Raw genomic sequence first — 27,498 nt, 5'->3', positions numbered from 1 at the left:
AAAGGTTGAGGGTGCTAGGCCTTTTCTCATTAGAATGGAGAAGGATGAGGGACAACTTGATAGAGGTTTATAAGATGATCAGGGGAATAGATAGAGTAGACAGTCAGAGATTGTTTTCCCGGGTGGAACAAACCATTACAAGTGGACATAAATTTCAGGTGAATGGTGGAGGATATAGGGGGGGATGTCAGAGGTAGGTTCTTTACCCAGAGAGTAGTGGGGGCATGGAATGCACCGCCTGTGGAAGTAGTTGAGTCGGAAACATTAGGGACCTTCAAGCAGCTATTGGAGAGGTACATGGATTACGGTAAAATGATACAGTGTAGATTTATTTGTTTTTAAGGTCAGCATTGTAGCATTGTGGAGAGCGCAATTGCTTCACAGCTCCAGGGTTCCAGATTCGATTCCGGCTTGGGTCACTGTCTGTGTGGAATCTCCACATCCTCCCGGTGTCTGCGTGGGTTTCCTCCCACAGTCCAAATATGTGCAGGTTAGGTGGATTGGCCATGATAAATAGCGCTTAGTGTCCAAAATTGCCCTTAATGTTGGGTGGAGGTGTTGACTTTGGGTAGGGTGCTCTTTCCAAGAGCCGGTGCAGACTCAATGGGCCGAATGGCCTCCTTCTGCACTGTAAATTCTATGATTAATTTAGGGCAAAGGTTCGGCACAACATCGTTGTGCTGTATTTTTCTATGTTTTGGGGAAAGTATATTTTTCCTCAAATCTTTTTTAAATTTGAGATCTCTGATTGTAAGATTCTGACCTCGCAATTTAGAATGCCCCACAAGAGGAAGCACCAACTCCACGTTTACTTTATCCATACCGTTTGACATCTTATACACCTCAATTACAGAATTGCGCATCAATTCTGAATGAGAAACTGTTGGCCAGTCTTCCTCAGTTTGAAACTCACAATGTCGCGCAAACACATCCGTTACAACTATTACTGCGATGGGACAAGTAGTTTTTCCTCAAATGTTTTTTAAATTTGCTATCTCTGACTCTAAGCTTAAGAACTCTGGTTTGAGAATGCCGCAAAAGAGGAAGCAATAGCTCCACATATACTTGATCCTGACCGTTTTGCGGTTTATACACCTGAAGTAGATATCAGCGTAAAACGTCACAGTTACAAACTGTTTCTCTTCTTCACTTTGAAACCCACAATGTCGCGCAAAAGCTTACGATTACATTTTTACTGCGATGGCCGGCATTCAATCTCGGTTGAACTGCTTAGAAGGCAGCTATGCTCACCAGTGTACCACCGCCGCTCACTGCCTGAGTCCTTTTGGTACCTGGCATTTGTTTGATAAACTGTTTGTAAAAAAAGTCGTACTAAGCTTCTGTTATTTTACTCCAATTTAATATGCTTCTGAATGAAAGTGTCCTTGTCGCACGGCTCCCGCTCAGCCAGAAGAATTGCCGAGTCCGCAATAAATATATTTATGCAATTGAATTCCGATGATCTGTGTGTCCTTACATAGGATTTTTACTCCGACCTGAGACCGAACCTAGTCCTGATCCTGTGTATTTCACCATTATTCAGTAATCTACAGTCCCTCCAGTGGATTCTGACGTTATCGGTTCTTATTCCACAAGAGTCTGCTCTTGGGCGGCACCGCGGCACAGGGCCTCGCACTGCTGTCACACAGCGACAGGGACCCGGTTTCAATTCCGGGGTAACACGGTCTTCGAATCGGCACCGACCCTCGTAATGAGCACTGTACCTTGGTCCAAAACCCTAACCTCCCCCTGGAACCTCAACTGAGGCAATTTAGCCGGGCCAATCAATCTCAGGAATTGAGTAAGCGGAGGGAACTGTGACAGGAAACCAGGGTACCCAGAGAACACCCACGCAGACATCGGGAGAACGTGCAAACTCCGCACACAGTCACCCAATGCTGGAATTGAACCCGGATCCCTGGCTCTGTGATGCAGCAGTGCTAACCACAGTGCTTTGGTCCCACCCAAAAGCCGACTCCGCTGGACAGCACGCTGGCGCAGTGGTTAGCACTGTAGTATCACGCGCCGAGGTCCCAGGTTCGATCGCGGCTCTATGTGACTGTCCCTGTGAAGTTTGCACATTCTCCCCGTGACTGCGTGTGTTTCGCCCCCACAACCCAAAATAATTGTGTAAGCTAGGTGGATTGTCGACGCTAAATTGCCCCTTAATTGGAAAAAATGAATTGGGTACTCGAAATTTATTTTAAAAAGGCGACTCTGGCGGATTTCGAACCAATAACGTCAGAACGTCTCAGCAGAACACGAAATACAAGTCCTACACTGTATCACTTGCTCCATAGAGCCACCAATCATATCTTTTTTATGATTGTTTATTATGTAAATAATTTAGTTGCTAATTCATCTGGCCCCAGGAGTATCCATAACACAGTTTGTAAATTGAACTTTGATTGTGTCGTTTTTTTGACCCGATTAACCCACCCTTTTACTAATGTTTCTATTTACTCTTGTTTACTAACGGTTCCTCGGAAAACAAATTGAAACTGGATAGATGAAGTTAGATGATGAGAATATTTTGTGAATTTTATTTGAGGACTGTCCCCTCATTTTCTGCCCTGACCTGCGAAATCTAATTAAATAATTCACCACTGTGATGGCCAGGAGCTGAACCTGTGTCAATTGTTCGGACAGACGTAACTCTACTACCATCTCTTACCGGGCTTGGTCACCCCCTCTGTATTTATAGAACGAATACACAAGCAATGAACCGGGATAATGGATTAAATCAGAGATTAGATTGTTCTGCAACAATGTGGCTGGAATGGGAGTCTTACATTTTCCGACAGACCGGGATGAGCAGGTTCGCTCAGTCAGAAAGCAGATGTCTGGGGCTTTAATAGTGATTAATTGGTGTTTTACAATAATGCACTTCTAAAGAAGTGTGAAACACTGTTCCCTTTTATATAACTTAAACATTTAAATTGATTGAATGTCTTTTTAACTTCAAAAACAGGATGAGTTGGCCATAGCTGTGTTCTTTAACGCCTGTGAAGCTATCTGTATTTCAAACAAGCTGCGGCTGTTAACCCTTTGTGGGACCTTTCCCTTTCTTTTAAAATCTCAGGCTTTTCCAGGCTTACTTTCATGGTTCAAATGACATATTTTTCCATTTTTGCATTACACCCCCTCTTGGCATTTGAAACATGGCCCCTTTCTTTTAATTCTTATCCCCCTACTCATTTTATACCATCGTATCCCATATCTGTGCTTGCAATATTCAATTTTCCTGGTTTCAAATCGTGTCCCAACCCCATCGTGTGCTTTTATCCATCGCTTATACCACAGTTGACAGACAGGTCATTCCTTAATTGTAATCACCGTGGACTATAGTGGCATCTGTTCAGAAAGGTAACACAATAGCTATTTTTCGTGATTTACACTATCTCCAAAGCATTTTATCTCCTTGGGATAGCAGCACCGTACAAGCTGCCTCGTGTCCCTTAGGATCAGTAAGCCACTCAATACATCAGTAACCAAAAAGGTTGTTTACCTGTCACTGGCAGTCGAGTGTCCCATTCCTGTTGAATCCAAATTGCTTTATGTTCCTCATTGGTATCGAAAACGACTATGTCATGTATTAATCACTTACTTCCGTGCCTCGTCAATTTAAAAGGTGTCTTTGAACTCACTTCCAACCCTGATTTTCTCTCATGGGTAACTAACATGTCCCTGAACCAAGTACGTCCGGAAACATTTGATAGACATGCTTTTGTAACTGACTGCCATGTCTCTTCAAGATCCCTGTCCTCCGTTATCATGTCTTGAAACACATGAAGCGTATATTTGCCCTTATAACAGTCGCCACATAACCAACCAAAAATGCTTGACAACCCTGTTTCTATTACAAGGAGCAATATATTTAATACATCCAACTGGTGGGGGTCCAACTCAATTGAGACCACTTTCTTCATATCGAATCATCACTTTATCGTCTTCCATATAAACATTATTCCTCCCTGTTGTCAAGTACAAAGTTACAAAAGTAAGCCTTATCTTAACACTTTGCTTTGCAACTAATCACACAAACAGTTTGTGTGTTACAGCTTTACATATGTTTTAGCAATCACAATTTGAAAGACAAAATATCATATCAACACATAATTTCCTGGTCTTAACAGAGTGATTTTTAAGCCAGCACTTGTGACCAATAATGAGAGTATATAAATCACACATGGTATTAACAACATCAATATTCCCCGTGATATGATATGTGCTGGTACTTTGGTAAATTACCCACGAGATTACCCTGACTACACTTTAAGTGAACCCTTGTTTAGCCCCTTTGTATTAAAACAGTCCCATTTTACAGAAAACTCTCACCCTTTGTGGTTGTTGAGTAAACAAAATTTGTTCAAACTGTTGAGCAGCTTTAGCTCCGTGATCATCAGACATACTGAGATTCCCTGCTGGTTTTCGCTATTGTATGACAAGTTGTGCTCCTGTCTCAAGTTCTAATTTACTCTGTCAGATTCTGTGCTGTTGCGTTTAGTTCTAAGCATGTCAATTGTATCTGTAGATGTCACTTGTTCTTTAGAATAATTCATGCTTTTGACAGCATCCAATGCTATCCTAGTTCCAATTGTTCTATTGCCCAGCTATCTGCCGCCTGTTGTAGTTTAGTGCTGTTAGTCTCCTTCTACCAAAGTCCAGCATTTGTTCCTTGTCAGTTGGCATCTGTTATCTCAAGTCATGTCAAATTATTTTTCATACATACATAACAATTCTTAATAAGATGCACGACATTTCTTTTTAATAACTATCATAATGCCTCAAGGGAACTTCGTTTAATACATTGGTTGTAAATTTCCCACCGCAACATCAAGCTCAATCAAACAAAAATGTCTTAATACTATTGTCTCGTAAACTGTGGGGGTTCCTCGTCAGTCGCTGCTGTCTGTCGCGACCCTTAAAATCCATCATGTAGTACACGTCCCGTGGAGAACTCAGATCATCCATCAGCTGGTGTCCAGACCACATGTCCTGTCAGAGATGTGTGACCGAAGGTTTCACTGCTCAGTAATCACTTGATACTTCGATTTATTCCTAACTCGAAAAGATTTCTTCCTGGCTTTGGCATTTACGTTCCTCAAATATGTAACCAATTGTATCATTTTCTCTCTTTCCGTTGAGCAATTTTATTTCAACATTTGCAACATAGGTTATGACATAATTTAAAATTTCCCAATTTCCACAGCACTGCTGCGGCAATTACCCCTCCCGCAATTGATAGAAACAAGTACCAATTGTTTTGAACAAAGGTTAACATCGTCCAAAACCATTTAAATGGACTTGCTATAATTTTAATTGCTGTTTTAAATGTTTCTTTAATTTTTAAGCCCACGTCTATGAAATCGTTTCCCAAATTATTCCTACTTGTGGTTTTGTTTTGCAACGCATTACTTATCTTAACTTGCCCTTTCTCGGGGTCCCCGTTAGTATCATTAGTTTTCCCGAATACTGTCTAAAAATCTTTAACAGATCTGATAATTTTAGTACGTATTCCAGGCTGCTTGTAAGTCCTCCCAACATTCTACTGAACATTTTGTTACTGACACTGTTGCTTGATTCTAACATACTGCCGTTGAGCCCTATCTCCTGGATGTCTTGGAAATTAATGATTTCTTCTGTTATATTTAAACATTTGCTTATTCTTATTTTTATTCTGTGTTTTATCTGATTTAAGCTGGTATCTATTTTTCCATGTCCCATTACTTCACCTGATTTCCCTAATGCAATTAGAATACTAATATTCCGAAACTAATCACGGTAATCCCCATTAACATTGTTGCCCCCATTTTAAGCAATCTAGCTTACTCCTCGTCCTAGCTTCTTCCATTTCTTCTTTGAACCTGATTGTAGTCCTATTTCTCCTTCCAAACAAATGTGTCTGTATCATTCTATCCATCTGAAAAATCAAACGAACAGGCCAAGGTTGGAGAGGGCCCTATTGTTCATTTGTATCTTCTATTCTTGTTCGGATACTCCAGAAGTGCCCTCTCCAGGACTTTCGGATGTCCTTTGCCACCATCTGTCTCTTTTTGGTTTTTTTGCTGGCTGGGTTTTTGCTCATATATGTACATCATACAATTAAGGCCGGTTAAGCCTTCTCCTTCTATCAATGCATCCCTGAGTGAGATTCGAAGAATCTCAAACTCATCCTCTTTTGCTCGCTCAGTGGTCCAATCTGGTTGAAACTTACCCTGATACATTTCGGATATTGCTACTGCCTTCACTTCAATTTCTTTATTTCTGATTATGACAGGTGTTTTATGAAAGGTAAGTTCTGAACATGACATTTTAACTTCATCATCTGTCCTATCAATGCTGCTAACAGGTTCACTGTCATCCCACTCTACTTCATCACATAATACTAGTGAGTGCAGTAATTCCCTGACACTCATAACCAAACATTCCTTTCCTCTAAAGCCTGTCCATTGTCTGGGGTTTTCAATTTATCCACAGAACTCCCTTCACTGTATCGGGAAAGTTTTGGTTCATATTTTTTCCAAACCCATAGCCCGGGTCAATCATTAATTTCGTACAACATTCCTTTTTTCCTTGTCCAACCGGTTTGGGGGGTATGGTCTGCCTACTGGCATGGCACCATTGCGGTGATACAGTCTCTGAACACTGTTAGGCTAATTTTATGTCCCTGGGTCATCCCAACATCTTTTGAACTATATAATCCCTCACTAATTGGGACAATCAGTTTGTCACTTCTCCACAATCCTGCACATCCTTTCAGAATTACATCATCGTTAGCTCGGTTTTCTCTGCAGTAATGCCATTTTGTCATTATCATACCATCCCACATACAATCCTTGCTGATTACGTTTCTTCGTTACTGCCGAAAGGTTGCCTATGGATTATCATAATCCCCTGGTTATTATTTAGCTGGGACAGATGTTTTAGTTCTGATACAATTCTTTTTGCTCCAGACGCCATGCTTCTCTAATTCAACTATATGTTCACCCAAATTCTGAACGATCTTTTCTTTACCTTTTACCTGGTTTTAGTTGGTAGCTTCACCCAAACTGCCTCTGTGCTATCGATTGGTATTTAATATCGCAATTTTTCCTGCATCGAATTTTATTAAATATTTCCCTGCCATCAGATTCTCATTTCCTGATACTGAAAGTAATTCTCCTAATCTAACTTCTGGTCTAATATCTTTATTCCCTAAAGCTCCTTCTACCATGTATTTAACATTCTGAACATCATTTTTCCTGCTCCTGACTATCTTTTGAGTCTTCGGGCACTAGGAATCTGCTGGAGCTGTGCCGTGTCAATTTCAACGGGTTAGTTTCAAAGTACTTTCCTGCACAGAGCGCTGTCTGCTCCCGAGTAAAACTTCTTTTGTGTTTATGCTGTGACCAATTTAGTTCTGAACATACTGATTTACTACCTCATAATATTGGTCACATTTCTACCTGCGTTTATAACTTCTAATTGATGTGAAACTCGGTTTTGCAAAATACAACATTTAAAAAACTTGAAACACCAAAGGGAAATTCACAAATCCTTATTAAACACACACACACGCTCATTTATCCACCGAGACCTTGGATGTCTATTCAATCGGGTTTTAGGTACTCTAACAAAAATTGAGACCCCTCCGTTCTGATAAGCCTCTCTTATCCAGGAGGTTTTTTTTGCCTATTTTAATCTCTTCCACTCTCGCCCCGTACTCTCGCCCCGTTGCTTCATCTCTCTTGACCGTGTTTCAGAGCAAGAGGATTACCCTAATTGCCATTTTCTGGACTTCTAAATTTCTGTTCCTTGTTGTCCCTTTCAGGTGCACTCCGACATTCAGGATATGCACCCTATCTGGGACCTATCCAGGGGTACTGAGGCACTGTCTTCTTGTTTTAGTTAAAGGTCGATTGATCTTGGTTTCTAAAGTTTTCTCGGCGTCCCTATTTCTCTCGGCTTTCCCTCACAATCTGCTTGACTCCAAGGAAGACTTATTTTTGTCCTCCTTCTACCATTAATGGATGCAAGAATCCCAGTACCTTTCCTAAGATGTCTTGCAGACAGTATCTTCTACTCTTCTGACGCTCGCACCCAACTGAGTTTTATGTGTTCCCCCCCCCCCCCCCCTCCCCCCGATGCACAGAATATCCTTCCAAAAGTCAATCACACATGACTTTCCGCATTAAACTCGGCAGGTAAAGTTCGCCTCACACATAGACTAGAAACTTCTAATATTCTAGCCTTTGTGCCGGTTAGAAACTTTTAATATCCTAACAATTATTTGGGAACTAGAAACGTCTAATATTCCATTCCCTTTTAGGTTAGAAACTTCTAATATTCAAACCTCCACCTGCTGAACTAGAAACTTCTAATATTCTAGCCTCGCTTTACCCAGAAACTTCGAATATTCTCGGCCTCCAAGTTGCGCGCCATGAAGTTAAAACCTCACCACTATTCTTAGAATTCCCCCTGTACCAGAAAAGGGTCAAGATATTCTAAATGATGAATAGGGATTCTCACTCCCTGACTCCTATGCAGACTTAGGTGGGCGCTATTCGGGTCAAACCAGTGTTTCATGTTATCCCACGGCATAACCCATGTCTTCAGAGAAGATTCTGTTTACTTTCCACTCAGGTGCTTCACTCACGGGTCCGGCTTTTCTAAGTAGAGCGAAGTAAACTTTCTAATAAACACTCTTTCAGGTTATCAATTTAAGTTAGTTTTAATTTCAAATTAAAAGATGTAATCACTGTTTTTACAGAAAAATAATAAGATCTTTTCTTTGCATCTTCTTGGTCAGTTGTTAGACCTTCAAGTCTGCCTTGACAATTCTCTCCTGTAACTTTTGTTTTTTCCTGATGGATTCGCTGTTCTGCTCGGCTTCCGTGTTCAGTCCTTCCCATGACCGAGGGCAGCTATGAGAGCTGGCTGCTGAATTATTAGGTATTATATAGCCCTTTGCGCAGCCTTAGTTTCTACATGGCATTTATTGAAATGTAGCTGTTGCTTGCTGACTGTAGCTAATGCAATCTCCCTGTCGTTGAACTAGCTTATTCTGCTTGACATGTAATACTTTAGTTTGGCAGGTAATACATTTATTTGTTGCTTCGTCAGCAACTTTTCTGACATCTGTCTTTAGTGATGTTTTTTCTCAGTCTAAATACTGGATATGAACTCGCGTCCAACGAAGCAGTTCGCCTCGGCACTTGCACTGGTCAGCTGGTGTCAACGGCAGGTCGCCCCCTATATTTCTAACCTTATCTGGCTTGGACCTATACCCTATGACCTGATTATTTGCTAAAAGATTTTTAACGTCAAAAATGTGTAAATCATGGGATAAACGTGCCACCTCATGTGTTTCTTAGCTGGAAAGCAGTTGTCTCATATTTAAGTGGCGTCAGCAAGGTTTCCCGCTTAACCTTCTCCCCCAATTTAAACCGAAGATCCTGGTTGTTCCTTTTTTAATTGCTCAGTAAAATAATGCACTTCTCAGGAATTGTGAAATACTGTTCCCGTTTATATAACTTAAGATTTTAAATTGATTGCATGTCTTTTTAACTTTAAAAACAGGTTCAGTTGTCCATATCTGTGTCTTTTAACGGCTGCGAAGCTATCTGTATTTTAAACAAGCTGCGGCTGTTAACCCTTTGTGGGACCTTTCCCTTTCATTTAAAATCTCTGTCTTTTCCAGGTTCACATTCATGGTTCGAATGACATATTTTTTCATTATAACCTGTTCCACGAAGGTATTGAGAGACGAAGATCTGAGCGACGTGAAGTATCCAATTGGAGAGATGCATCCTGGCGACTGGAATCCCTCTCCACAGCTGCTTGCGGTGCTGCTTTCACAGCCGAGGAACCCCTCCAGTGTCCAAACAGGTGAAAGTTCATCCAGTCGAGGTGGCAGAAGAGAGTTCTGGGAGAAATCAACTTAGTGACCTCGACTGTACTGTGGTTAGCTGAAGAACAGGTGTGAAAGAGCGGGTCAGACTGAAAGCAAAACTTTGATGCTAATAAAGAAAAAGGCAGATGTGCTGCTGACAAATAGCAACTTGTTTCCGTTTCGTGTGAGAATACGAATAGCAGAGAATGGTTTCAATCCATCGACCTCTAGGTTATAGGTACAGAACACTCCCGCTTCGCCACACGGCTCGTGACTCATTCATTCCGTGGTCGGACTTGAGGCAAAGTTTGAAGAAATCTCTAACAGCGTGATCAATGTTCCCAGAGAGGCGAAACTGCCGCCCCGAACTTCATTTTATAAAGGTGATTCCAGTCACTCCCCACTTTCCCATCAGAACAACGTCACAGAAAAAAATCACATCACCTTCCACAGAACAACCATTCCGCACGAAAGTTAATTATCTGAACTGTGCTGACCAGAATCAGTGTGCTCAAACGTGTGTTCTTGTTGAAAGAAAAAAATGAGGAAGTGAATAATTGTGTGGTTACCGCAGGGCAGTAATGTTGTAGCTCCTGCTTTAAGGAGGAGAGTGCGCAGCGGAAGCGTGCAGGGCTATTAGCCCGAGGTCGAGGAATCTGCTATTTGCATTCTCCCTCACAACAAAAGTAAACATAACACGCGTTCCTGTTTGCTTTGCAGCAAATAGCTATCAGAAACTTTCTTGCAGTCTCATCCCGACATTAGTCCCAAGAATGAAAGAGACAGCATGACACATTACAACATTGTAAAGCTCACACATAGGGAACCACAGAGAAAATGCTTTACAGTCTCAGCAGATCTGACAGCATCTGGAGGGAGAGAAATGAGCTGACGTTTCGTGTCCAGGTGACCCTTAGTCAAAACTGCACGGGAAGCATTATCCAGTAGTACCCCACAGAGGGGCAATATAGATATATAGCGATATCCAGTAATAACTCACAGGGGGCCAATAAGGAAATTAAGCGTTATCGAGCAATGAATCACAATAGAAGCCGAGTTCCCAACGTCCCCTTTTGGACGGATGTGAACAATCCAACCTGCCAGACTATTTACAAGAGAAGACGAATTTTACCCTTCTGTTTGGATCAATATGAATTCCTCAACCAGACTCACCGAAGCAGATTGTCGAGCCATGAGCTGGGCTTCTGCCGGTGGGGTCTTGCTGTGCATATTTAAGCAGAAATCTCATGTCCTGAGACCAACGCTTTTCCATTGAAAGGGAGGTATTGGATCTTCCTGAGGTTGAGAATCTTGCTGGAGAAATTTAACCACGTGGAGTAAAAGGCAACATTAGGAGTGGTAGTCGAACCCACGCCTCCAGAAGAGACTACGATCTGAACGCAGCGCCTTAGACCGCTCGGCCATCCTGATGCGTTGACGCAGAAACGAACATCGGTGCACAAATTGACTTAAAGTCTGTCTTCATCTTTATTACATTTCAAACAAGACATGCTTTCCCTACTTTTGAACCCCAGCCAGAATCCTGCATCTGAGTGCCATCCTTGTCCAAACCGCTGGAGGTTAAGGAGCATCTCAATGCTGCATTGATCAGTTTCCTCTAATCAGCAAGGTCCGATATACCGCTCTACCTGTTCCTCAGACGAAGGTATTGAAAGTCTAAGATCTGAGCGACGTGAAGTGTCTAATTGGAGAGTTGCATTCTGGCGACTGCAATCTCTCTCCACAGCTGCTTCCGGTGCTGCTCTCACAGACAAGTAGCCGAAGAACCCCTCCCGTGTCCAATCAGGTGAACGTTCATCCAGTAGAGGCGGCAGAAGAGTGTTCAGGGAGAAGTCAACTTAGTCACCTCGACTGTACTGCGGCTAGCTGAAGAACAGGTGTCAAAGAGTAGATAAGACTGAAAGCAAAATTTTGGTACCAATAAAGAAAAAGGCAGATGTGCTGCTGACAAATAGCAACGTTTTTCCGTTTGGTGTGATTGAGAATATGAATAGCAGAGGATGGTTTCGATCCATCGACCTCTGGGTTATGGGCCCAGCACGCTTCCGCTGCGCCACTCTGCTCGGTGCTCTTTCTTTTTGTGGTGGGACTTGAGGCAAAGTTTGAGGAAGTCTGTAACTGCGTGATCAATGTTCTCAGAGAGATGAAACTGCCGCCCCGAACTTCATTTTATAAAGGTGATTCCAGTCACTCCCCGCTTTCCCATCAGAACAACGTCACAGAAGAAATCACATCACCTTCCATAGAACAAGCATTCCGCACGAAAGTAAATTATCTGAACTGTGCTGACCAGAATCAGTGTGCTCAAACGTGTGTTCTTGTTGAAAGAAAAAAATGAGGAAGTGAATAATTGTGTGATTACTGCAGGGCAGTAATGTTGTAGCTCCTGGTATAAGGAGCAGAGTGCGCAGCGGAAGCGTGCAGGGCTATTAGCTCGAGGGCGAGGAATCGAGGGTATTCTCTGCTATTTGCATTCTCCCTCACAACAAAGTAAACATAACACGCGTTCCTGTTTGCTTTGCAGCAAATAGCTATCAGAAACTTTCTTGCAGTCTCATCCCGACATTAGTCCCAAGAATGAAAGAGACAGCATGACACATTACAACATTGTAATGCTCACACATAGGGAACAACAGAGAAAATGCTTTAAAGTCTTAGCAGATCTGACAGCATCTGGAGGGAGAGAAATGAGCTGACGTTTCGTGTCCAGGTGACCCTTAGTCAAAACTGCACGGAAAGCATTATCCAGTAGTACCCCACAGAGGGGCAATATAGGTCTATAGCGATATCCAGTAATAACTCACGGGGGGCCAATAAGGAAATGAAGCTTTATCGAGCAAGGAATCGCAATAGAAGCCGAGTTCCCAACGTCCCCTCTTGGACGGATGTGAACAATCCAACTAGCCAGACTATTTACAAGAGAAGACGAATTTTACCCTTCTGTTTGGATCAATATGAATTCCTCAACCAGACTCACCGAAGCAGATTGTCGAGTCATGAGCTGGGCTTCTGCCGGTGGGGTCTTGCTGTGCATATTTAAGCTGGAATCTCATGTCCTGAGACCAACGCTTTTCCATTGAAAGGGAGGAATTGGATCTTCCTGAGGTTGAAAATCTTGCTGGAGAAATTTAACCTCGTGGAGGAAAAGGCAATATCAGGAGTGGGATTCGAACCCACGCCTCCAGAAGAGACTGCGACCTGAACGCAGCGCCTAAGACCGCTAGGCCTTCCTGATGCGTTGACGCAGAAACTGAGATCCGTGCACAAATCGACTTAAAGTCTGTCTTCATCTTTATTACATTTCAAACAAGACATGCTTTCCCTACTTTTGAACCCCAGCCACAGTCCTGTATCTGAGTGCCATCCTTGTCCAAACCGCTGGTGGTTAAGGAGCTTCTCATTGCTGCATTGATCAGTTTCCTCTAATCAGCAAGGTCCGATATACCGCTCTACCTGTTCCTCAGACGAAGGTATTGAAAGTCTAAGATCTGAGCGACGTGAAGTATTTAATTGGAGAGTTGCATTCTGGCGACTGCAATCTCTCTCCACAGCTGCTTCCGGTGCTGCTCTCACAGACAAGTAGCCGAAGAACCCCTCCAGTGTCAAATCAGGTGAACGTTCATCCAGTAGAGGCGGCAGAAGAGTGTTCAGGGAGAAGTCAACTTAGTCACCTCGACTGTACTGTGGCTAGCTGAAGAACAGGTGTCAAAGAGTGGATAAGACTGAAAGCAAAACTTTGGTACCAATAAAGAAAAAGGCAGATGTGCTGCTGACAAATAGCAACGTTTTTCCGTTTGGTGTGATTGAGAATATGAATAGCAGAGAATGGTTTCGATCCATCGACCTCTGGGTTATGGGCCCAGCACGCTTCCGCTGCGCCACTCTGCTCGGTGTTCTTTGTTTTTGTGGTCGGACTTGAGGCAAAGTTTGAGGAAGTCTGTAACTGCGTGATCAATGTTCCCAGAGAGATGAAACTGCCGCCCCGAACTTCATTTTATAAAGGTGATTCCAGTCACTCCCCACTTTCCCATCAGAACAACGTCACAGAAGAAATCACATCACCTTCACAGAACAGCCATTCCGCACGAAAGTAAAGTATCTGAACTGTGCTGACCAGAATCAGTGTGCTCAAACGTGTATTCTTGTTGAAAGAAAAAAATGAGGAAGTGAATAATCTTGTGGTTACCGCAGGGCAGTAATGTTGTAGCTCCTGGTTTAAGGAGCAGAGTGCGCAGCGGAAGCGTGCTGGGCCATTAGCCCGAGGTCGAGGAATCGAGGGTATTCTCTGCTATTTACATTCTCCCTCACGCCAAAAGTAAACAGAACACACGTTCCTGTTTGCTTTGCAGCAAATAGCTATCAGATAATATTTTGCAGTCTCATCCCGACATTAGTCCCAAGAATGAAAGAGACAGCATGACACATTACAACATTGTAAAGCTCACACATAGGGAACCACAGAGAAAATGCTTTAAAGTCTCAACAGATCTGACAGCATCTGGAGGGAGAGAAATGAGCTAAGGTTTCTAGTCCAGGTGACCCTTAGTCAAAGCTGCTCGGGAAACGTTATCCAGTAGTACCCCACAGAGGGGCAATATAGATATATAACGATATCCACTAATAACTCACAGGGGGCAATAAGGAAATAAAGCTTTATCGAGCAATGAATCACAATAGAAACCGTGTCCCCAACTTCCCCTCTCGGACGGATGTGAACAATCCAACCTGCCAGACTATTTACAAGAGAAGACGAATTTTACCCTTCTCTTGGGATCACTATTAATTCCTCAACCAGACTCACCGAAGCAGATTATCGAGTCATGAACTGGGCTTCTACCGGTGGGGTCTTGCAGTGCATATTTAAGCTGGAATCTCATGTCCTGAGACCAACGCATTTCCATTGAAAAGGAGGTATTGGATCTTCCTGTTATAAAGAAGAAGGCAGGTGTGCTGCTGACAAATAGCGACTTGTTTCCGTTTGGTGTGAGTGAGAATATAAATAGGCTTGCAACTTGCTGGCGAGGCCGTCGCCGGTGATGATGACGTGGCGTGGACTCGCTGAACCAGGTTCAGGAGCTCGAGCACCGAGCAGGGACGCTCTGTCAGGCCCGACGATTTCAAACCACAGTGTTGCCGTGTCGCCTTGTTGGATACCCCTAGTTGACAGGAACCACTGGCAGCTATGGCATTGCCATTGTAGTCAAGGAACTGGCAGGCCGGTGGAAGAATGCTTGGTCTGGCGCGCATGGTGTCGAGGCCGGATTTTGAGATGAGGTTCGCTGATGCGCCGGTGTGAAGTTTGAATCGGATGCAAGCCTTGTCTCATTTCATTTAATTTCGTTTTCATTTCATTAATTGTGTGGACAGCACACCACTCGTCGATCCACACTGAGGATCGAGAGGCGTTCCGCGTTGTGGTGGAAGGCAGCGCATGTGTAGTTATGATGCCCACCCGGTATGGGGACCTGACGCACTCAGCATCAGGGTCTGTTGGGCTGTCGGGATCGGAATCTGGCATGCCTTGTTGTATTGAGCGGACACTTCTGCGCCGCAGCAGGGATCGCTGGCTGCTGAGCGGTGGAGCAGATCTGCAAAGGGCTGCATAGTGGCCAAGCTTGCCACACTGTAGACACCGGCATCCTTTTGCCGGACATTTCCGCTTTAAGTGGGTGGAGCCACAATTCGGAGATGTCATGACGCCGCCGACAGGGCATTCCGTGCACCATCATGCATGCGCAGTGCGGTCGGTCGACGTACGCACCTGTGCAGTCGTGTTTTCGGCCTCGTCGTCCACTCGGTCATGGCGCACATGCGCAGGGACCCGGGAAAAGTGCACAAAGTGACCACTCTCCTCGATGCTCAGGCCCTGCATTTGAACAATGGCCTGCACCCGTTCCGCCTCGTGGGAGGCCAGTTTTGCCGTTTCTGCCGCCCTGATGTGGGATAACGATTCTTAGCATGCTCATGGATAACGCATGTCTCGATAGCAACTGAGAGGGTCAACTGTTTGACTTTCAGGAGCTGCTGCCGAAGGGAGTTGAAGTGGACCCCGAAAACGATCTGATCCCGGATCATGGAATCAGCCGTCGAGTCATAGTTACATGACTGCGCTAGGACGCGGAGATGGGTCACGAAGGACTGAAAAGGTTCATTCTTACCCTGAAGCCTCTGCTGGAAAAAGTACCATTCAAAGCTCTCATTCACCTCAGTGTCGCAGTGGCTGTCAAACCTCAGCAGGACTGTTTTGAATTTTGTTTTGTCTTCGCCGGCAGCGAACGTAAGGGAGTTGTAGATGTGGATGGCGTGGTCCCCCACGGTGGAGAGAAATAATGTGATCTTTCTGGCATCCGATGTTGCTTCGAGGTCGGAGGCCTCGATGTACAGGAGGAACTTTTGCTTGAAGATTTTCCAATTGGCGCCAAGGTTGCTGGAGATGCGGAGCTGCGGAGGAGGCTGGTGTTTTCCATTTCACCGGATGGCTGCTTCCTGGTCAATGCTGATTCACTCGAGGTAGGTCCGTCAAGATCAGTATCACTCTGTTACCATGATGTGTTAGGCAGGTAGGCTCAATGTGGACTGCACTCGATGCAGGGAAGCTAAAAACAGGCGTCGAACACTGGAGAAAATCCAACACTGTTTTATTCAACGATAGAACTGATACACATATTCAGCTGTGGGTCGACACTATACTGAACTGACTGGAGACCTTGTAGTAGCCTGATCAGACTTACTAGCTACCGCATGGTGTTTGCACTTGCTAGCTCGTGGACTCTGACTGTCTCAGTGGCTGGGTCCAGAGAGAGCGGGAAACCTAGTGCCCTCTGGCTTTATAGTGGTAGTGTCCTGTTTGGTGATTGGCTGCACTGTGTTGTGCTTACTGGTCATCCTGTGTGTCCATCACTGACTGTCTGCATCTCATTATATACATGAGTGGATATTATGACAGACTCCAAATCCAATGGTCTTTTTCCGCGGAGATTCTATCCCTTCTCACAGACAGACTGGGAGACCCGTCATCGCATGAAAGCAATAACTTCCTGGAGTGATTCCAGGTTGGGTTTCTATCGCATAAATTGTCAATGAATGTCTTGTTAAACGTAGTTCAGTTAGCGGAGTGGCTGTGGCTTGGTACTTGCAATCAAATGGGGTTCCCCCGCACAGATTCGAAACCTACTCGCACTGTAGGCAGCACGGTAGCACAGTGGTTAGCACCGTTGCTTCACAGCTCCAGGGAGCTGCCTGTGCGGAGTCTGCGCGTTCACCCGGTGTCTGCGTGGGTTTCCTCCGGTTACTTTCGGACGTTCGGTGCAGACTCAAGAGGCCGAATGTCCTGCAGGGATTCTCTGGATAACAAATTAGAATCGTCAGAACTCCGACATTGACTGGGATGTTTAAGGCGTCTGACTGATCTTCATCATGATGCGATCAAATGTTTGTATCTTTCAGACTTTCCGCGGTGTTTTATTTACAATGTGTAGAAACATGTTTAACATGGTGTTGAAGTGTTTCCCATCAGTCCATTCAGAACAATCCTTCAGCTGGTATGATGGAAATGTAATTTGCTGACAGAAACAACATTCCCAACACTTCAGGACGCCAAAGCATGTAATGAGGCAGTGGGGAAGGGAACACTGACAAAGGAAAGTATTTGCAGGCACGGAGATGGGTTGAAGTGTGTATACTTCAACGCAAGAAGCATCAGGAATAAGGTGGGTGAACTTAAGGCATGGATCGGTACTTGGGACTACGATGTGGTGGCCATCACGGAAACTTGGATAGAAGAGGGGCAGAAATGGTTGTTGGAGGTCCCTGGTTATAGATGTTTCAATAAGATTAGGGAGGGTGGTAAAAGAGGTGGGGGGGTGGCATTATTAATTAGAGATAGTATAACAGCTGCAGAAAGGCAGTTCGAGGAGTATCAGCCTATTGAGGTAGTATGGGTTGAAGTCAGAAATAGGAAAGGAGCAGTCACCTTGTTAGGAGTTTTCTATAGGCCCCCCAATAGTAGCAGAGATGTGGAGGAACAGATTGGGAAACAGATTTTGGAAAGGTGCAGAAGTCATAGGGTAGTAGTCATGGGCGACTTTAACTTCCCAAATATTGAGTGGAAACTCTTTAGATCAAATAGTTTGGATGGGGTGGTGTTTGTGCAGTGTGTCCAGGAAGCTTTTCTAACACAGTATGTAGATTGTCCAACCAGAGGAGGGGCAATATTGGATTTAGTACTGGGTAATGAACCAGGGCAAGTGATAGATTTGTTAGTGGGGGAGCATTTTGGAGATAGTGACCACAATTCTGTGACTTTCACTTTAGTAATGGAGAGGGATAGGTACGTGCAACAGGGCAAGGTTTACAATTGGGGGAAGGGTAAATACGATGTTGTCAGACAAGAATTGAAGTGCATAAGTTGGGAACATAGGCTGGCAGGGAAGGACACAAGTGAAATGTGGAACTTGTTCAAGGAACAGGTGCTACGTGTCCTTGATATGTATGTCCCTGTCAGGCAGGGAAGAGATGGTCGAGTGAGGGAACCATGGTTGACAAGAGAGGTTGAATGTCTTGTTAAGAGGAAAAAGGTGACTTATGTAAGGCTGAGGAAACAAGGTTCAGACAGGGCATTGGAGGGATACAAGATAGCCAGGAGGGAACTGAAGAAAGGGATTAGGAGAGCTAAGAGAGGGCATGAACAATCTTTGGCGGGTAGGATCAAGGAAAACCCCAAGGCCTTTTACACATATGTGAGAAATATGAGAATGACTAGAGCGAGGGTAGGTCCGATCAAGGACAGTAGCGGGAGATTGTGTATTGAGTCTGAAGAGATAGGCGAGGTCTTGAATGAGTACTTTTCTTCTGTATTTACAAATGAGAGGGGCGATATTGTTGGAGAGGACAGTGTGAAACAGATTGGTAAGCTCGAGGAAATACTTGTTAGGAAGGAAGATGTGTTGGGCATTTTGAAAAACTTGAGGATAGACAAGTCCCCCGGGCCTGACGGGATATATCCAAGGATTCTATGGGAAGCAAGAGATGAAATTGCAGAGCCGTTGGCAATTATCTTTTCGTCCTCACTGTCAACAGGGGTGGTACCAGGGGATTGGAGAGTGGCGAATGTCGTGCCCCTGTTCAAAAAAGGAACTAGGGATAACCCTGGGAATTACAGGCCAGTTAGTCTTACTTCGGTGGTAGGCAAAGTAATGGAAAGGGTACTGAAGGATAGGATTTCTGAGCATCTGGAAAGACACTGCTTGATTAGGGATAGTCAGCACGGATTTGTGAGGGGTAGGTCTTGCCTTACAAATCTTATTGAATTCTTTGAGGAGGTGACCAAGCATGTGGATGAAGGTAAAGCAGTGGATGTAGTGTACATGGATTTTAGTAAGGCATTTGATAAAGTTCCCCATGGTAGGCTTCTGCACAAAGTAAGGAGGCATGGGATAGTGGGAAATTTGGCCAGTTGGATAACGAACTGGCTAACCGATAGAAGTCAGAGAGTGGTGGTGGATGGCAAATATTCAGCCTGGATCCCAGTTACCAGTGGTGTACCGCAGGGATCAGTTCTGGGTCCTCTGCTGTTTGTGATTTTCATTAATGACTTGGATGAGGGAGTTGAAGGGTGGGTCAGTAAATTTGCAGACGATACGAAGATTGGTGGAGTTGTGGATAGTAAGGAGGGCTGTTGTCGGCTGCAAAGAGACATAGATAGGATGCAGAGCTGGGCTGAGAAGTGGCAGATGGAGTTTAACCCTGAAAAGTGTGAGGTTGTCCATTTTGGAAGGACAAATATGAATGCGGAATACAGGGTTAACGGTAGAGTTCTTGGCATTGTGGAGGAGCAGAGAGACCTTGGGGTCTATGTTCATACATCTTTGAAAGTTGCCACTCAAGTGGATAGAGCTGTGAAGAAGGCCTATGGTGTGCTCGCGTTCATTAACAGAGGGATTGAATTTAAGAGCCGTGAGGTGATGATGCAGCTGTACAAAACTTTGGTAAGGCCACATTTGGAGTACTGTGTACAGTTCTGGTCGCCTCATTTTAGGAAGGATGTGGAAGCTCTGGAAAAGGTGCAAAGAAGATTTACCAGGATGTTGCCTGGAATGGAGAGTAGGTCTTACGAGGAAAGGTTGAGGGTGCTAGGCCTTTTCTCATTAGAGCGGAGAAGGATGAGGGGCGACTTGATAGAGGTTTATAAGATGATCAGGGGAATAGATAGAGTAGACAGTCAGAGACTTTTTCCCCAGGTGGAACACACCATTACAAGGGGACATAAATTTAAGGTGAAAGGTGGAAGATATATGAGGGATATCAGAGGTAGGTTCTTTACCCAGAGAGTAGTGGGGGCATGGAATGCACTGCCTGTGGAAGTAGTTGAGTCGGAAACATTAGTGACCTTCAAGCAGCTGTTGGATAGGTACATGGATTACGGGAAAATGATATAGTGTAGATTTATTTGTTCTTAAGGGCAGCACGGTAGCATTGTGGATAGCACAATTGCTTCACAGATCCATGGTCCCAGGTTCGATTTCGGCCTGGGTCATTGTCTGTGCGGAGTCTGCACGTTCTCCGCGTGTCTGCGTGGGTTTCCTCCGGGTGCTCCGGTTTCCTCCCACAGTCCAAAGATGTGCGGGTTAGGTGAATTGGCCAATGATAAATTGCCCTTAATGTCCAAATTGCCCTTGGTGTTGGGTGGAGGTGTTGAGTTTGGGTAGGGTGCTCTTTCCAAGAGCTGGTGCAGACTCAGGGGGCCGAATGGCCTCCTTCTGCACTGTAGATTCAATGATAATCTATGATTAATCTAGGACAAAGGTTCGGCACAACATCGTGGGCCGAAGGGCCTGTTCTGTGCTGTATTTTCTATGTTCTATGTTCTATGTTCTATGTTCACATCTGGCTGCACATCTGGACCAATGCACAAAGACGACCTTCTTCCGTTAGTTATTGTGGATATTAAACATCCATGAGGTGGTTTGGTGAAGTCAGGTCATATGGTGAGTTGGCCGAGAGGTGATGGCGATGCGCTGCTAATCCATTGTGCTTTGCATCTGCGGGTTTGAATCCAACCTCGTCGATGATCCATTTCCTGCGTCTCCGCGTTGGGCCACTTACTGAGGGTGACCTGATGATTCATTCAGTGTATCCGGAACTAGGAGGAGTTTAGATTCGGAGTTCAACAGGCCTGAGGAGTGAATCTTCTTGCACCAATCTCTATACCGATATTCCTAATCCTCTGACTGATAATCGATTTAAATCACGACACCAGCTCTGGGCAGGAGTTTGGCACCATGAAAACATGCGGCTTCATAATCTCTAAAACAGACGCCAGCTTCATCTGGGGCACTGCTGGCAGGTTTTGTCTTTCCAGAGCCGGCCGCCCAGCCGTGAAATCAAGTTCATCAGGTGACCTCATTACCCACATCCTACAGGAGGAGCATGCTACTGGCCTAGCCTCCATCCCCTCTTACCTGACAGAATATAGCTGCCCTGTGGACGAACTAGACCTCCGCCCTCTTCGAGTCTCTCAAGGCTTCTCTCCAAATCCAATGGTCATTTTAAGGTAGATTCAACCGCTCCTCACATAGCCACCGGGGCACCGTTCATCGCAGGAATGCAAGAACTTCCTGGAGTGATTCCAGGCCGGTTTTATAATGTTTTATAATGTTTAATGAAGAATGACCTACTGAACCGAGCTGCGATGGTCGAGTGGTTAAGGTGTTGGACTTTCCCCAGCAGGTTTGAGCCCTGCTCCCAACGACTGTGACTGTAGAATTAATCGATTTTTAGTAAACGGTTTGACACAAAGTTCGCTGCTTAGCAAATTCTAATCTCCTCAGGAAGAGGGTTAATGGTATTTTGGACATCAGCCCGGCTAGTTTAGTCGGTAGAGCATCATAGATTGTCATAGAATTGCATCGAGTCTGCACCGGCTCTTGGAAAGAGCACCCTACCCAAGGTCAACACCTCCACCCTATTCCCATAACCCAGTAACCCCACCCAACACGAAGGGCAATTTTGGAGACGAAGGGCAATTTACCATGGCCAATTCACCTAACCTGCACATCTTTGGACTGTGGGAGGAAACCGGAGCACCCGGGGGAAACCCACGCACACACGGGGAGGATGTGCAGACTCCGCACAGACAGTGACCCAAGCCGGAATCGAACCTGGGACCCTGGAGCTGTGAAACAATTGTGCTATCCACAATGGTACCGTGCTGCCCTCATGCATGGGACTCCTAATCCCAGGGTCGTGGGTTCCAGACCCACGTTGGGCGCTTCCATATTGTAATCTGAGAGTGTTGAGCTGAACGAACTGATTTGATAACAGGAACACAAGGTTATGTTCCTGGACTGGGAATCCAGAGGCCTGAACTAATCTTTCGTGACAAGATTTAATTAATCTGGAATTGAAATTTCATCTCAGTAATGGCGCAGAAAGGTTCTGCTGCAGGCGGATCATATTTCCACAACTGGGAACACATTTCCACAACAGGGAATGATTAGCACAACCACAGTGAAGATCTGTCACCGGCAGAGTCACGGTTCCAACAGAGAGAACAGTTACACAGCAGAGAGCTCAGTTACACAGCAGGGAGCACAGTTACACAGCAGAGAGCAGAGAGCACAGTTACACAGCAGAGAGCTCAGTTACACAGCAGGGAGCACAGTCACACAGCAGAGAGCTCAGTTACACAGCAGGGAGCTCAGTTACACAGCAGACAGCAGAGAGCTCAGTTACACAGCAGAGAGCACAGTTACACAGCAGAGAGCTCAGTTACACAGCAGAGAGCTCAGTTACACAGCAGAGAGCTCAGTTACACAGCAGACAGCAGAGAGCTCAGTTACACAGCAGAGAGCTCAGTTACACAGCAGAGAGCACAGTTACACAGCAGAGAGCTCAGTTACACAGCAGACAGCAGAGAGCTCAGTTACACAGCAGAGAGCACAGTTACACAGCAGAGAGCACAGTTACACAGCAGAGAGCTCAGTTACACAGCAGAGAGCTCAGTTACACAGCAGAGAGCTCAGTTACACAGCAGAGAGCTCAGTTACACAGCTGAGAGCTCAGTTACACAGCAGAGAGCACAGTTACACAGCAGACAGCAGAGAGCACAGTTACACAGCAGAGAGCACAGTTACACAGCAGAGAGCTCAGTTACACAGCAGAGAGCTCAGTTACACAGCAGAGAGCTCAGTTACACAACAGGGAGAACAGTTACACAGCAGAGAGCACAGTTACACAGCAGAGAGCTCAGTTACACAGCAGAGAGCTCAATTACACAGCAGACAGCAGAGAGCACAGTTACACAGCAGAGAGCACAGTTACACAGCAGAGAGCACAGTTACACAGCAGAGAGCACAGTTACACAGCAGGGAGCTCAGTTACACAGCAGACAGCAGAGAGCACAGTTACACAGCAGAGAGCACAGTTACACAGCAGAGAGAACAGTTACACAGCAGAGAGCACAGTTACACAGCAGACAGCAGAGAGCTCAGTTTCACAGCAGAGAACTCAGTTACACAGCAGAGAGCACAGTTACACAGCAGAGAGCTCAGTTACACAGCAGAGAGCTCAGTTACACAGCAGAGAGCTCAGGTACACAGCAGAGAGCTCAGTTACACAACAGAGAGCTCAGTTACACAGCAGAGAGCTCAGTTACACAGCAGAGAGCTCAGTTACACAGCAGAGAGCTCAGTTACACAGCAGAGAGCACAGTTACACAGCAGACAGCAGAGAGCTCAGTTACACAGCAGAGAGCTCAGTTACACAGCAGAGAGCTCAGTTACACAACAGAGAGAACAGTTACACAGCAGAGAGCACAGTTACACAGCAGACAGCTCAGTTACACAGCAGAGAGCTCAGTTACACAGCAGACAGCAGAGAGCACAGTTACACAGCAGAGAGCACAGTTACACAGCAGAGAGCACAGTTACACAGCAGAGAGCACAGTTACACAGCAGAGAGCACAGTTACACAGCAGACAGCAGAGAGCTCAGTTACACAGCAGGAAAAACATTTAATTGCCTATCTTTGTGGAACAGAAAATCCCTTTTTGCTAAATAACCAGTTTTTCCATCTCAGTATCTTGCTGGTTTGCTCGGCACCTTTTCTGTGTGTCATTGTGTGTGTGTCCTGATAGTCTCTTCCTGCTTTACTGTGTGTCTTTCTTGTCTGTTACAGCCGTGCTGATGTTCCGTGTTATTGTCCAGCCAAGGTGAGCTTCACAACACGTGGTTCTCGTTTAAGAAAAAAAAAGTTATGGTGGCTGCCGCAGAACAGCAATTGCGAACACGGCAGATCTAAAAACAGAGTGGCGCAGCGGAAGCGTGCTGGTCCCATAACCCAGAGGTCGATGGATCGAAGCCATCCTCTGCTATTGATATTCTCAGTCACCCCAAAATTAAACGTGACGCTATCACTCTGCGGCACATCCGCCTTTTCTTTTCAGTAGATTAGTATCAAAGTGTTGCATCCAATGTGATCCGGACATTTGCGCCAGGAATGAAGCAGACAGCATTACATCACTGTGAAGCTCAAAGTAACAAAATATGGAAGCTCTTCAATTGACTCTCTCTGAGGAAAACAGACAACATCTGCTGTGGTGTGTGAGTATTATTGGTGCCAATATCACATCTCCACTGACTGGAATGGGTTATGTTTTATTAACACAGTCATGTCATTTGGTAAAGATCAAACCGGGAGTTATTCAGTGTTTTCAAATCCTTTAACAGCGAGAACGTGAAAAGTTTATATAATAACTTCCAGGAATACCCCACAGAGGGGTAATAAGCATATATAACAATATCCAATAATAAACCACTATAGAAACCGAGATCACAGTTTCGCCACTCGGACGGATGTGAACAATCCAACCAGACTATTTAGAACAAGCGGAGATTCCTGCCTCCAGCCACCTCACTTTCTCCAGCTCTCTTCCTCAGCTCGAAACACAGGAAATCACGCAAACGCCTCCGACCAAATTATTATTGCGATGGCCGGGAATCGTACCCGGATAAACTGCTTGGAAGGCAGCGATGCTCACCAGTATCCCCCCATCACTTACTGCCGAATGTTGAGTCCTTTTGATGCTTTGTATTAGTTTGATAAATTGTTTCGTAAACAACGTCTTACTATGTTTATGTTATTTCACTCCAATTTAAAATGCTCCTGAATGAAAGTGTCCGTGTCGCACTGCTCCCCGTCAGCCAGGAGATGGCATCAGTCCACAATAAAAGTATTTATTTCTGATGTTCTGTGTGTCATTACATGGGACTCTTGCTCTGGCCTGAGACCTTACCTTGTCCTTGTGTCCTGATGCTGCCGCTTGCACCCTGGTTAAGTAATCATAGAATGCCTCCAGTGCAGGAGGAGACCATTCGGCCCATCCAGTCTGCACTGACCCTCGGAAAGAGCACCCCAACACGGCCCCATCATCTCCGAATCGTTTGGATACATCAGGTGTCAGTCTCCTCTGGAGACGAGGGTTCAATCCCACTCCTGACATTGCCACTGATTCTCAGCTGCGATAAAATGCCAGAGGTCCCGGGTTCAAAAATCAGGACGAGACCGGATGGTGTCATTGACTGAAATCGGGAGGAGGTTTGAGCTCCCGGGAAGTTATTGCAGCGAATATATCAGTGCAGAACACGTGAAGAAACGGACAGGGTATTTAAAGGTCGTTTGATCATGGTGTGGGATTCTGAATTTGTGGATCCGCGCAGCTGGCTGAATACAATGGTTATTTGTACCTGATAGGCCTTTGATTTGGAGATGAGGTGGCCGAGTAGTTAAGGGGACGGATTGCTAATCCATTGAGTTTTCCGTGCGTGGGTTCGAAACCCATCATTGTCGATTTTCCATCCTGCTTTCTCCCAGTGGGACTCATTTTTCCAAGATGGGTCTGCAGTCACTGATGTGTCAATCCAGTCCAAGTTGTGAGGCCGGATTGCATCGAGTTGTGTTGGAAGCGCGAGAATTAAAATTCAGTCTTGTTCCGATTGAGATGCATTGATCGGGTAGTGAGGTCGGAACCACTCTGTCTATTGGGTAGTGTCAAAGCCAAGCGACATTTCATTGTTCGAGAGAATGAGGAGTTTCAGGAATCAGGATATTTACCCGGCAAAAATCTGCTGGAGGAGGGAATGAGGGGAGTCCAAAAATGTATTAAGAAACTTAATGTAGCGGCGGCAATGCAGATTCACCAGAATGATACAAGCATAGAAGGTTTGAATTACGAGAACAGATTAGAATTATAGAATCATAAAATGGTTCGGCCATTCCGCCCACCGTGCCCATGTCAGTCGCCCAGAGCTGGAAAATCTCAGCAGACCTGGCAGCATCTGTGGAGCGGGAAACAGAGAATGGGAAGCAGGGTCAGACTGGACTGGAAACTGTAACTCTGTTTCTCTCTCCACAGATGCTGCCAGACCAGCCGAGTTATCCAACATTGTCTATTTCTGTTGCAGCATTTTATGAAGAATCTCCATCGCGGCCTTGCCTTTGTGCTCGGCGTTTCTATTTATTTATTTAATTCTGTATAAATTTAGAGTACCCAATTATTTTTTTCCCAATTAAGGGCCAATTTTGCGTGGCCAATCCACATACTTTGCACATCTTTGGGTTGCGGGGGTGAAACCCACGCACACATGGGAAGAATGAGCAAACTCCAGGCGGGCGGTGACCCAGGGCCGGGATGACGCTTCTATTTATAAAGACTGGTCCCATATGGGCACTAAGGGTAATTTATCCAATCCACCTAATGCACGTCTTTGAACTGCGGGAGGAACCCGGAACACCCGGAGGAAACCCACGCAGACAGGGGCAGAGGTTGCAGACTCCGCACAGGCAGTGAATCGAACCTGGTACCCTGGCACTGTGAAGCCACAGTGCTAGCCACTTGTGCTACCGTGCTTTGTGCCCAGATAAATTATTGCAGCGAATATATCAGTGGAGAACAAGTAAAGAAATGAAAACGACATTTTTAAAAAACCGCACGCTTGTGCACCCAGGTAACTGGCTGAATGCAATGGTTGTATGCAACCCCGATAAACCTTTGATTTATTTGCTGAACAAGAATTTCCCCATCTGCGCCTTAAAAATAATCAATGTCCCGCATCCGCGGCCTTCTGAGGCAGAGTTCCAAAGTCGCAAAACTCTCTGAGAGGGAGAAATCTCATCATCTCCGTCCGAAAAAGAGCGACATCCTTGTTTTGAACTGCCCAGTTGTTCTGGTGTCATCCACGAGCAGTGAGATTGAACCAACTGTTTGGACAGCACGGTAGCACAATGTTAGCACAGTTGGTTCAATATTCTCAGATAATAATATGGACGCGGCCAACTGGGAGGTAGAGTCACATGCTCTACTGACTGAGCTATCCGAGTCTCCGCATGTTTGATTAAACTGCTCAAAAATACGAACTGAGCGGGTCAATCTGAAATATCCGCAAACATTTACCAGCATTGTGGCTTTGAACGGAGTCATTTCGGGAACATTCTCACGGAGAGAAATTCCTGGAACCAGCGGCAGAAAATCCCCCTGAGCCTGACGTGATTTGAACACGCAGCCTTCTGATCTGGAGTCAGACGCGCTACCGTTGCGCCACAAGCCC

General features: G+C 45.2%; 4 non-coding genes across 4 annotated transcripts; all 4 read right to left on the bottom strand.

Moving 5' to 3' along the window:
- Positions 1 to 11,886: 11,886 nt before the first annotated feature.
- trnam-cau (transfer RNA methionine (anticodon CAU)) lies at positions 11,887 to 11,958 on the bottom strand. The gene has a single exon. It is a non-coding gene; the product is annotated as a tRNA-Met (tRNA).
- Positions 11,959 to 13,047: 1,089 nt separating this feature from the next.
- On the bottom strand, positions 13,048 to 13,130 carry trnal-cag (transfer RNA leucine (anticodon CAG)). The gene has a single exon. It is a non-coding gene; the product is annotated as a tRNA-Leu (tRNA).
- Positions 13,131 to 13,711: 581 nt separating this feature from the next.
- On the bottom strand, positions 13,712 to 13,783 carry trnam-cau (transfer RNA methionine (anticodon CAU)). Its single transcript has one exon. It is a non-coding gene; the product is annotated as a tRNA-Met (tRNA).
- Positions 13,784 to 27,426: 13,643 nt separating this feature from the next.
- Positions 27,427 to 27,498, bottom strand: trnaw-cca (transfer RNA tryptophan (anticodon CCA)). The gene has a single exon. It is a non-coding gene; the product is annotated as a tRNA-Trp (tRNA).

This window comes from Scyliorhinus torazame, chromosome 24 (genome assembly GCF_047496885.1).
Source record: "Scyliorhinus torazame isolate Kashiwa2021f chromosome 24, sScyTor2.1, whole genome shotgun sequence".
NCBI lineage: Eukaryota > Metazoa > Chordata > Chondrichthyes > Carcharhiniformes > Scyliorhinidae > Scyliorhinus > Scyliorhinus torazame.
The sequence above is the reverse complement of the archived record's forward strand: the minus strand, read 5'-3'. Positions and strand labels throughout refer to the sequence as shown.